This window comes from Urocitellus parryii, chromosome 8, assembly GCF_045843805.1.
Source record: "Urocitellus parryii isolate mUroPar1 chromosome 8, mUroPar1.hap1, whole genome shotgun sequence".
Taxonomy (NCBI): Eukaryota; Metazoa; Chordata; class Mammalia; order Rodentia; family Sciuridae; genus Urocitellus; species Urocitellus parryii.
In genome coordinates this window covers 142406365-142419686 of record NC_135538.1, presented here as the reverse complement: position 1 = coordinate 142419686, position 13322 = coordinate 142406365, and positions in this window count along the sequence as shown.

Genomic DNA, 13322 nt, shown 5'->3' with positions numbered 1-13322 from the left:
GCTATGTTCCACTCATTTTTCTTCTTTCATTTGGCTCTTTGCCTTTCTAGTTGAATGCTTTTTTTTATTTTTTTTTTAATACATGAGTTTTTCCTTTGAAACATCCTGTGCCACCAACAGTCTTGTAAATAATGTGACACTGCGGGTGGGTCTTCGGTATCATTTTTGCATCTTCAGTTTAAAAAAAAAAATCAGGACTCCTTCAGGGCTTGATGAGTGTCTTTTTGGAGTCCCCAGGGAAGGCCACCATCTGGACTGACCCCACCTCCTGCAGTAAGTGCACATTCCCAGCGTCACCTCCATTAGGAATGTCATGTCGTCTTTGCTCTCTGAGGAAACAGGCATTTTCCTCAACCCTGAACGAGAATGAAAACTTCACTTGAAGTCACAGTGAAATCTGATTTCAGACGAATACCCATGATCAGAACCTCTGCTGCCTGTGGAAGCAGCAGGGCATGGATCTCTTAGAGTCGCCAAAGTTCTGGCTTTAAGATCCTCACATTGATCCATCTTATCTTTCTGCTTCTCATCCCTGAAGAAGCTTCTCCGTGAGATTCATCCTGTATCCTTTTCTTATTTGCTCTTAAATTTTTCCTCTTCCTTAAAAGGATATTTGATTTAAGAAAAAAAAGAGGGAAAAAAAGGTAGATATGTGTGAGTTATTTTCCCTTTTACTTCTCTACATGACAGGTTCTTAAAATTCATTTCTGTATACCTGCTTTAATCAGCATCTCAAATTGATGCCCCCCTTGACACTATTTTTGTTCCTTATTGGTAATAAGGAAGTACTTGAAACTCTGAGTCCAAAATATGCACTTATCTGACTTCCAAATTTTAGGAGCTGAGAATCAACTACAAAATAATTAGATTTAGATATCTGGGAGACGAGGTTTTGGGAGAAGAAACATGAGGTATTCCATTGTTTCTATTTCTTACCTCTGATCTTAACCTCAGTCTATTTTAACAGATTTTTTTTAAAAAAAGCATCTTTTCTCATGTGTACCACAATATGCATTATCACTCTTGACAGAAAACATATTTTAAAGTGGAACATCAGGTGTTAGCTTCATATTTCATGACATGAGAAGAACCAAATCTATACTTAGTCAAATATCAACTCTCTTTTTTCACACTTGCATTAGCACAACAACGTTCAGGATAATACATTTCAACATTATGACTTTAGTGAAAGTTTGGCATTTGAGTGTAGTTCTGTTGGCTAGAGAACCTACTGGAAGCCCCCAAGTATTTCTCTTTTGGATTCTCTCAGTTCTTCTCTCCAATATCAGACTGGGTGAAGTTCATGAGCTAAACACGAATACCACCGTGAGCATTAAAAAGTCATCTGCAGGTTCAGAGCATCCGATTTTACCTTAATCTATTTGGTTGGCCTATGAATTCGACCAAGCCTCTGCTGTTGGTATGTAGCTCTGTCTATCCCAGTGAAATCTCATGCTGTTTACACCTGTACTGGTTTATCCTTTCCTGCCTATTCAGCTTTAAACAGCATTTACAATAAAAGAGGCTTAGTAGCAAATGAAAACAAAGATATATTCATGCATTTGAATATGCATCTGTTATGCAAATTTCTAACATTGTAGGATAAGAGCTAAGGTAACCCAGAAGAAAAAGGAATTTGTGCATTCTCCCCCACTTAAGTCCAGAGTGTGGCCTAACATTATTTTAGTATTGGAATGAAAATTTGATGAAAGAAAATTATATGGTTATTTACAAAATACAGGAAACACTGGATATCTTTTTCATCTTACAATCAAAACATCTATTTATAATTACTTGTTAAGAAATTTAGAAACAATAGTAATTGGAGAACCTGGCAATTAGAAAAAAATCTGTAGGTGATTATTAAATAGTATAAACAGATACATTTTTCCTCTATAAATATTGAATGATCATAATTATTCTTTTTAAGAATAAAGGACTTTTTCTCCTCAGTAGATGAAGATTCAAGTTTGTGAATCACTGCAAATATATATGCCAAGAAAACAACTGAATTTATTTTAATTTAAAATGCACATGTTCACCTTATCCAATGATGAGCCTGGTGGCTAGAAGAGAATATGAATGAGAAAAAAAAAATTCTATTAGATAAATACACAATAGAAATGGCCTGGAATTTTTCAGTAACTTTGGGCAAATATTTATCCATTCTAAGCTTTAGTGTCCTCAACTGCAAAGGAGGGCTGACCATATAGCTTTGAGCCATCCTTTGAGTGTGTCTGCTCAGTGCAGGAGGCAGGGCTTAATGGGAGACATTTAGGCTATGAGCGCTCTCTTTCAGAAGCAAGTTTAAGTTGGATTTAAAGGCTCAAGGCTGCGAGTTTGAGCTCTTGCTCTCCTCCTCTCTTGACCTTCTACCTTCTACTATGGAATGGTGTAGCAAGAAGGCCTTTGCCAGGTAGGAATCACTCAGTCTGGGACTTCCCAGCCTCCTGAACTGTAAGAGATAAATCTCTGCTGTTTATAAGTTATCAGATACTGTGCTGTAATGGCACAAAATGGACAAAGACAATTCATAGGATTCAACAAAAGAAACCTGTAAAGTGTTTGGTAGAATACCTGGCACACAAAAAGTAGTCAGGCATTTTAAGAATTATTATTTTTTATTATTTCACAAATGCTAGTCCATCTCTTGAGTGCATTTGTATACTGGAAAGCTTCTTGAAATTCTTCACATTAAATTTCTTAGAAATCCTTTTAGCCTTTTTAAAGAAAATTCATGCCATAGCTACACAGCATCCCGTGTGATCTTGATCTTGACTTTTGTTTTATTACACAAACTTAGCATGAAGATAAGTTGCTTTTTGGAAGCAATAATACATAATTTATAAGTAGCTACAGTTGGGAGAAGTGCCTGACATCATTGTAGCTTTCTATTTAAATTCTGGTTTTGCTTACTTGTGTTAGATTTCCTTTTAAAAAAAGAAAACACGAAAACATTACTTGTGAGACTATGCAAGGGAAAACATTAGTCATCTACAAGGAGTAAGAGAAATAGTGACGTAAAGCAGTCATGATAACAGCAAGCTTGGCCTTGGCCTTGGGCTCAAGTTCTCCAGGCCTTCCATCCTACCTGCTCCCAGGATGAAGAGGAGACAGTGCCATTAATTGTTGGTGAAGCTACAGGGCCGTATTGTGAGGTGGGAAGGCCTGAGATTAGGGAGTCAGTCTCTACTTTCTGGCTTTGACCATGGGAGATTATATAAAACTAAGCTCCCCTTCTCCTGCTCTGCTCCAGGGCTTAGCCGGGCCAGCAGGAGGGGCCTGCCGGGGAGACCAGAATGATGGACATGTGGGAGCTGAACCCCAGCGGCACAGCTGGTAGTGAACCTGGGCCACGTGCTCCACCGCAGCCTTGATCAGTCACAGTGCTAACACTGGGTCCCCATCCATATATTAAGTGGTTTTCATCTTGGGTGGAAAACAGGCGTATAATTTGTTTGCCCCATAAAATACCCACGGCCTGCCTGTCTTTCCCACAATCCTGGCGCCTCTCCTGGGATGTGCAAGGCTGTGACACAACCGTATGTACTGTCCCTCACCTTTCCCTGTGTTTTATATATGACCTTAAGCATCAGTACTCCATTGACTGACGTTTCTCCCTGTGATTTTAATATAAATTGAATTCTGTTGTATGGATTCTTCTGCAACAGGTTGTCCCAAAATGTGGCTTGGAGATATCCATTTGTATAATGTTTTCATTTTTAATCAGGTTTAGTATTCCAGAGAAGTACATTTAGGTTGTTTACAGCTTTTTCAATACAAAAAAAATTATGCAATAGGTTTTTTGTTTATGTCTCCTTGGCAAGTGCTCCTCTAGGGCTGATAGGGAGAGGCAGGGATTGCTGGAACACCAGTTCTGTGTTTTTAATTTAACGAATTCTGCTAAATTGTCCTTCAAATGGCTCCGTCAACTGAGCCTACCCTCTGCCAGGTGTGTCTGAAGATAGTGATTCAGCCCCATTCATACCAGATATATTTAGGCTTAAAACCGCATTTTAAATTGTATTTCCCTTGAAAGTATCTTTTTTTTTTTCAGTAACCTGTTGGCCATTTGTACTTTTTTCTGCTATAAATTGCATATTCTTACCTTTTGAATATTTTTCTACTGGGTCATCTGGCTTGGAAAAAATTTTAAATACTTTTTAGATGAACATCCTCTGTCAGATAGGTAAAGCCAATGTGTTTTCCCAGTATAAGTTGTCTTAAATATTTTAAGGGTTTTGTGTAGCACCAAAACTTTGCCTCTTGATAAATGTAAATATATGTGCCTTCATGATTTTTGGCTTTTGTCTTACCCCAAAGCCCTTTTGAGTGGTATTGTGTTTAGTTAGCCCTCCATTGTTGTTACAGGTACCTGGGATAACCAACTTTTAAAGAGTAAGGCTTTTTCTTGGCCTATGGTTGTGAAGGTTTTGGTACATGGTTGCTTGTCCTTGTCCTTGTATGCCTACGGTGTGTCAGACTATCATGGTCAAGGAGCATGGTGGAACAAAGCTGCTCACCTTACAATGATCAGGAAGCAAAGAAAAAGAAAGGGAGGGGTTTGGGGTCACAATATCCCCCCAAGCCACGCCCCCAGTATCCTAACTTCCTTTCTCTAGGCCCTACCTCTGAAAGTATCCTTCACCTCCCAATAGCACCCCAGGCTGGGGACCAAGCTGTCATCATATGGGCCCTTGGGGGAGATTCAAGGTCCAAAGTATCACCACAATTGGGGATCTTTCCTAGGAAATATGTAGCTTCCCTTTTTATAGTTGCGCTTTGAAATGTTCTCCTAAGCATTGCAAATGAAAGTCAGAAGAAACATAAACCCAATTAGATCATTTTTTCTCATTGTTTATAAGCTTAGTCAAGTTCCTTAAATTATTCAGCATTGTAAGTTTTATTTATCAGGTTCTCTCAAGATTCCAACACTGACATGGGAGAGAGATACATAAGTTAGAAAAGAAAAATCGACACTCCTAAGCATAAAAAGTCTCATTATCATTATTGGCTCACTCATTAGAAAGATACATTGTGGTCTGAGTCAAAATTTTAGAGGGTTAAAGGCTGTTTGACTGTCATCCCCTGTTAACTGGTTTCAAATTTCTAACTTTGGCTTCCCCAAAATAACCATCAGTGTAATGGTAACTGAAAAAAGAGGTAAGTGTGATTGAACATTTATTGAAAGCTATGTAGGTCTTTTACAAAATATCCTATAGGAGATCTCATTTAATTCTCTCCAAATATCCCTGGAGTCAGTGTAATTACTGTGCCCATCTTACCAGTGAGGGCATTGAGCAACAGAGAGTGGCGAAGGCTTTCTCCAGTTTAGAGAGCTCATGGGTGGAGGAGAAAGGTGTGATCCGAGGCTCCCTGTCTCCAGAGCCTGTGCTGGCAGCCACCCAAAGGTGACCCCTGGGTATCTTCCTTAAAGGATGGAGAGTGTGTAGTCTCTTTGCAATCACTTTCTTCATTAATTAAGCATGAGGACTGAAGCAGTCAGCCCGAGTTTGCTTTTTACACCTAAAATTCTGATTCTTAAGAACATACGGAGATCCTGCTGTGCCCGTTGGGATTAGCCTTGGAGTTGCCGGGCCATGATGAGCAGCCCCGATCCCAACCTGAGAGAGACACAGGGGCTGACTTGGGCTTCTTAGGAATGAGGAGGTTTGATCATCACCTACTGAGAGGCCTGGGGCAGGCAGGGTTCTAGTAGAGGGCCCAGCTGGTTCCACCAAGAATATAACTCGGCAGTAAAGGCTGACCTGTCTTCTGGATTGCACGGCATCCTCTTAGGAAATCCTAGAACGAGGAGGTCAGGTACAGGGTCAGGGACCCCCTGTTTGGTTTATTGGCTTTACTCCTGCTTCGTCTGGTTTTCCCACAGAGCCTTTAGAAAAATTATTATAAACATAGCACAGCATTTAATAAAAGGGTCTAATGGTTTGCCACACAGTCACAGATAAAAACATGACTGAAAACTTACAAGCAGAAGGTGCCTCAAATATCTGTGGAATGTTAGTATCTGATCTATTGCAAGACATTCAAAGTTACCCCAACCTCGTAGTTAGTGCTGACCTCTATTCAAATATTACTGTGCCCTTATAATCATTTACTATATTAAAATACTGTTTTAGTCTTTTCAGAAGCCCTCCCAAGTGGGTGCTTATTTTTGCCCTAATTTAGAGATGAGAAAACTGAGGGACAGAAAATAACATTTAAATAGTGATATTTAAATATCATTTTGACATTTAATTAGCTGGTCAGTTTTATCTGGGATTTGAATTTCGGCAATCTGCTCCTAAGTACTATGTTAATTGTTTCCATGTGTAATACTGAAAAGAGTCAAACGTTAAACTTATGTTTTGATTTGTCAAACTGCAGAACATCAGCACTACCTGTGACTATTAATATTGTTGCAATGTGTAGATTATAAACCTCCAATTTTGCTTTGTTTGCAGATGCATCCTTTCTTGTTGCTACTCCATGTGGTCACACATATGTGAGATGAGTTACAGCCAGTAAGGACACTATCCGAAGGTCACTGAAATAACCTTGAGCAGAGATGGAACTTTGTGACTGTAACCCCAGCAACTCCGGGAGGGGGAGGCAGGAGGATCGCGAGTTAGAGACCAGCCTGGGCAACTTAGACTCTGTCTCAAAATGAAAAATAGAAAGGGCTGGGGATGTAGCTCAGTGGTAGAGGGACCCTGGGTTCAATCCCTAATACTGAAAAAAACAAAAAAAAAGGTTGATTCTGCTCCAGCCAACAGATCAGGTGGCTCATAACTATAGATTGAACTAATGACAAGTAGTGCTTTTGACACATCATGCATTTACAAATCATTTACATTACATTGCAAATCATTGGCAAATACATTCAGTACACACTGTACACACTGAAGAGGGAATGATTTAAATAGCAAGGGAAAAAACCCAGCCACTGAAGCCATAAGTGCAAGAGACAAAGAGGTTCGTCTACCATGAAAACATTTTATCTTTTTCAACCGAAATTCCAAAAAAAGAAAAAATCTGCCTGGATGTAAGTAGAAACTTTAAATGTTTTGACTCCTGAATCCGTTGTCTTTCAAATCCCTTTCTCTCTCTCTCTCTCTCTCTCCTTTTTTTTTTTTTTTTTTTTTTGAGGGATTTAGAAAATGACAACAAAGCGTTGGAGGAATTTGTTTAGTTACAAAACAAAACAAACAAAACATTTTTTCCAGCACGGTTCCCTGGGGCCCCGTGTGTCTCCTCTGATCTCTATCTCCATTTAAGAGGCCTTGGAGCTCTGACCTGAGGCGCTCAGAGTGGCTTAAGCATCAAAGAGAGTCGACCTGCCCTGTACTAAATATTTTACACCCTTTCCAACAGAGGCTGAGATCCAGAACAGTATCTTTTATTAAGCATTTAACTTCAGGGTCATCAACAAAGAGAAGTTAGTAATGATTTGGGTCTGACCTTTTTTTTTTTTAATTTTAAAATGTGTCATTTTTTTTAAAATTCAGTTTCTTTTAATCAGCGTGATGAATTTAAAGGTTCCAACCTTCCTAGACTAAGGAAGGATGCAATTTATTTCATCAGAATAGTTAATAAACTTCTAATGAAGATTGGATTTTTTCATCAATAATTATTATGATTGCATATGGGTGGTTATTAATAAGCAGGTTCTTGGCATGTAAAAATCCTTCCAGTGCATATGAATGTTGAAGTAAGTGAAAATATCTTGCAGTGTAATGTGTAAAAATGTTCTGAAATAACTAAATCCAAATGTATCAAAGGGTACAAACACTGAATCAAACCCAGTCTTAACATTTGACCCCAGTGAGCAAAAATAAGCCTTACTATTAGCAAAGAAAACTAAGCCTGCCTGTCTAATTGACTGATCTCAAAGCTGGCTTTTCCTCCCATGACTGACCTCCAGGAATGTAAAGCCCTGTTGTTTTTCACCTAACATGGGTTTCCTTAGATCTCATTTGGCAACATTCATAGGTAAATAACTAAACATACTGTCTTTCAAGTAACTGACCACAAAGCAATGGAAGCTGTCATGTGTTAATAAGCAAAAACAACTATGCTAACAAACGCCTACTGGGCTTTATGAAATATCTCTCTTTAGAATCGACAAACATTAAAAGTACTTCAGTTCTACATTTCCAAAATCAAAAGTAAGGATTAGAAGAACAGAGAAGTGAAGCTTTAGATAATTACCACTGTGGACTTATACTGAGAAGTGGAATCGTTTGCTAAATAGATCAAATATTTCTTTATCAGTCTTACTGCTTTTGTGAAAGGATTTATAAATACGTTCATTTCCTTCTAAATTCTTATGGTTATTTTTTACTATAAATTGGCCCATAAATAACCCACTTGAATCAAACTGTGAAATATGATGTATTAAGAACTATGTAATGTTTTGAATGACCAACAATAAAAAAAAATAAATAAAAAAAAAAAAAAAAAAAAAAAAAAAAATTGGCCCATAAAAAGCAGTACAATTTGTTCCCCATTCTCATAGGAGAAATATGTTTGAATAATTATCCTCTCTGTCCAAAGTAATAGAGAGTTGCTTTCTTTCTTTCTGCAAATATTTCGGAGAGGATCAATCTCAAAGGCTTTATGACATGCTGTGTTCAAACCATGTCTGTACCCCAAACAATGAGAATCCATGTTCAACTTTGCTTTCCATCTTACTTTTACCATCCCAAGACATGTAACAAAGACTTTTTTTTTTTCCTGAATAGTGATTAATAATTGAAACCAAATACACCTGGAGATTTACATGTTTTATGCTTCATTGGAATTGTCACCTTGGATTGCACTTTTATCCTCTGCTATTGAAATCAAATGTTTCTTCACTAAGTATTTTTATGACCCCTACTATGTCCACTGTGAGGAAGTGTGTAGAAAAAGGTTGTCAAATCTATTATCTATACCAAGATGCATGGCCCTGGATGTGCACATTCAAGAAGGAAGTTCGAGTGGAATGTTTTCTGAGTTCTAACTAGACTTCCACTTAGAAATAAAGATCATACAGCTCAATCATCAAAATCATTACCAAAAAAAGCAGCATGGTACCGTGGAAAGAAACAGACATAATTTAAAATCCCTGACTCGCTGCTTAACTAGCTTTATAACCCAGAGCCATTTTCTCAGTCGTACTAAGGGTACAACAGCATAGAGTGTTTGTTGTAATTGTTAAAATTTAAAGTACTGCATTCTTTATGATGTGATTTATTCATGAAGTCCTCTAGTGTCATATGAAGGGAGCATGCTTTGCATATAATCTCAAAACTTAAATCTAGTCAGACTACCTTGTTAGTTGAAGAAATTATCCAAATTTGAAAACTAGGTTTCAAAATCTTCTTAAAGAAGTTTTCCCATTTAATTCAAGGTATCTCAATATTTATCTAAGTCAATTAAACCTTTTCAGAATTCGGTATGTGGCCAAGATGGTGGGGGAATGAAATTTAAAAACAACTTATTTAGATCCTTAACTTCCAAACTTTCCATCATTGCCCCCAATGCATTTGAACCTCTGGCAGGAACAATCTAGCACCCCCAAGAGGAATTCTTCAGTGTGCTGAAATAAACATCATATCTGCTGTCACCCTCAGGCATGGTGGAATGAGAGAATCCCAACTTCTCAGAGAACAAAAAGCAAAGTAATTCAAAAACTTTTGTGAAATGTATCAGTAACTTTTAAAATATGAGCGAGAGGCTGAAACCACAAAAGGAGCAAAACTCGATTCATGACCTGAAAGGATTGTCGCCTGATCCTTCTCGGTGATATTAGGGAGTAGATCGTGGATCCCAATTTTGGGAATCCAAGCTCAGGGAAGCAGTATTGAGAACCCCTTTCAGAATTAGATGGGAGGGGGCTGGGGTCGTGGCTCAGTGGTAGAGTGCTTGCCTAGCACGCATGAGGCACTGGGTTCGATCCTCAGCACCACATAAGAAAAATGAAATAAAGATACCGTGTGTCCATCTACAACTAAAAAAAAAAAATCTTAAAAAACGAGAGAGAGAATTAAATGTGAGGAAGAAGTTGCTCACTTATTCTAAGAGCTAAGAGCTGATCCTGAGGACTGTTGTGAATAATGGCTAGAATTTTTAATCCTGCAGTCTTCCTTGAAGATAAATACGTTCCTGCATATCCATGTCTGGTTATTATGCAAATAGGCGATTCAGCTTGTGAGTCATGGATTCCCACTGGTTTCTTGCTGGGAGGTACATCCTGGTTTGACATAGAAATTGATGGAGACATGGAATTTCCCTCACAGTAGCCCCTCCCTCTCTTCTTGCATAATCCCTGAACACTCCCCCACCACCTGCAAAGACTCTTCTTGTTTCTGCTACTAAGATACTCCCCAGAGGCTTTCTTAGATGTCCTCCCTCCAGCCCTCTCCTGGGTTTGGCCTCCCGAGTCTGATGGCCTCCAAACAGTCTTGTCTGCATCTGTTGAAGCTTTGAGTCTAGAAGTCTCAGTTATGGGGGTACTCCCAGGGTGCGCTGATCATAGAGAGTCAGAGCATGGCTTTTGTCTGGGTCTAAGTCATGTCTTTTGAATCTCCCCAACCCAGATCATGCCTTTTCTTCTGGGAAGGGGATGAGAATGGCATGTATTGAATTTGTTATAAAGGAAACTGCTCTGCTATTGGTACAAGTGCCTGTGCTCAGCTTTCTTTTTAAATTCTGTCTTACATTCAGCTCATCTCCTTCGGTTGATGGAATTTCTTGGATGCTGGTCCTCATCATCTACTTGGGTCATTAATAAATGTCTCCTATAGTTTTATTGAATCCACCATTAAAAAGAGAAGGTCCTGTGGCCCCCTGGACCAGGAGAACTCAGGTCTGCTTTCCACCCTCCTTTGCAGTCCTGTCCTCCCCTCCTTGCTCTCGCTGTCCTGTTATTGTCATAAATCACAAGCACATTAGTGCAAGGATGAAGGTCTTTTGAACTGCAAGCCCCTGGGTCTTCCCCATGATCCTCTGTTCCATCCAGAGCCCTTTCCATGTGAGGAGCCCTCGTTCTCCAGGACATCACCATGCCTCTGTCAGAGACCTTGCTGAATCCCAGACACATTTTTAATTCTTTTGGTCTTTTTTTGTATTTCCTGAACCTTGGTTTGTGTGTAACCTGCTATATCACACAATCCTGGCTTCAAATCCTGGCTCCGGCACCTGCAAGGTGAGGCTTCATTACCTGTGGAGATCATCCTTCCTGATTGGAATAGGGATAAATACTTGCCTACATATTCCATCTGTCCGTAATGCTGTTATGGACAGATGGAATATGTCTCTGCTTAATAATGTCCCTTCAGGGCCAACCTGAAATGTCCTATTCAGCTTGAAGTGCTCCCTTATCAACTCAGCCAGAACTCTCTTCTTTGCTCTCTCACTGGGCTGGGCCACTTCGGTGACACTCAAGCTGCTCTGTGTGTTGCTTACTCCTGGAGGGCAGATACCATTTAATTTGCATTACATTTGCATTCCCCCAGCCTTTCCACAACCCTGATGCTAAATATTTATAAGCATTTGAGGAATCCTCCCTTGCCCTCGTTACTCTGCTATTTTTCTGTTTGGTAGCACGTCTCAAATCCTATACCTCCTTCAAAATACAGCAACTGACAGATGCACAAATCATCCTCTAGTTACCTAAGTCTCTCGTGTGTGTAGTCTGACTATACGGCTTTCTTGACTCTCATGTTTATAGTCTGGATTCTAAGACATATGTGGTTTAATATCAGTCTGTAGTTTCTATGGCCTGTCTTAAGGCAGAACGTGCACCTGCTAATTTCTTTTGCATCTTTCCTAGTATTGCAGTTTGTTGGTGTGGGAGGCCTGGGAGTCTCCTGGCCCGAGTCTGATGCAGAAGGTAGGGAACACCTAAGCGCAGGTATGCTTGCAACAGATCCTTGTATGTGCAGGGTTCCAAATCAACCTGTGTGTGCAATGGCTGGGAATCCAATACCTTTAAGGAAATCTTCATGATTTTCAGATTATGAAATTTTTGGGGAAAATTATGAAATTTTACTTATTGACTTAAATTCACTCCATTTTTTTTTCTATAGCAGCAGGGAGTTATTGTTATGACCATCCATCTACTATCCTTCTTTGATTATTAAATGGATAATTCTCTACGGTCATGGGAAGTCACTTTGAAGGAAGATTCTCATCATAAGGAGATTTAGCATCCTTGGACTGTAAGATGACTTTGTAACAAAATGACTCTAATTAAAATCATCTGGTATTGCTTAAACTTTATTTCAAAACGTAAGGGTAAAAACAGGAAAGTCAGGAAGAGCAATGCTGCTATAATTTGACCCGAGCATGCTTCAAGAAAGATACTATCTTGACAGTCTTCCAACAAAAATGACGAGCAAACTCAGTGATCCCGGTCAAGTGGCACCATTTAAAAATCAGGTTGGGGTTAACCTGAATTTTAACTTAATGAGAAAAGTGTTTTTTACATTGTCCTGTGAAAGGAAAGTCATGGCTGTGCTATAAAAAAAAAAAGTATATATTAAGTATCATACATTAATTACCATTCTGAAAGAAAGAATTATCATTGTGGTCCAAGTTTGGTGAATGAAAATGAGTTATTTTTTCCAACACTTTTGATGGTGGCACTGCGGTACATTCATAGAAGGTATTGAAACTGTCCCCATAATGCTTGTCACCTGCTTTACCAAAAACTATCAGTGAACTTGGCTGTCATTGTATTCCACTTGTCCAGTACTCTGGGTCTTGCACAAAACACAAAAGAACAGAAGTTAAAGGAAGCCTCCCTAGCTCTCTAATTACATGACTTGCAAATGATTTGCATTTGGGAGTATCAAATGAACAGTGCTCCTTGGGAAAAGTGACTGGAGAAACTGTTCAGAAGTTAAATATTCTCCTATCTATTTTGTGTAAGTGATTATTTCAAAATAAAATGGTTCAGACTTTGGCAAAATTTCTTATCTAGCTGAGTATTTTGAGTATAGATAGTCCTAGATCCTAGACTGATAATGGGATCACTTCCCAATAAACTCATCATAAGTTTAACATATTGGAAGTTTGCAAATGCACTTCTTGCGCCTAGTCACAAACACCCCAGCCTAGCAACCCACACACATGGAGAATCGGTTTGTGTCAGTCTTATGATCCTGGAGCTGATTGGGAGCTGTAGTCACTGCCATTGTCCAGCATTGGAAGAGAGGGTCACACCATGTATCACACCAGCCTGGGAGGACATCCTCATTCCCGGTAATCTCTACAGAACACACTCTGCTTTTCCACCAGTATAAAGCTGAATCTTAAATCAGATCATCATGCCA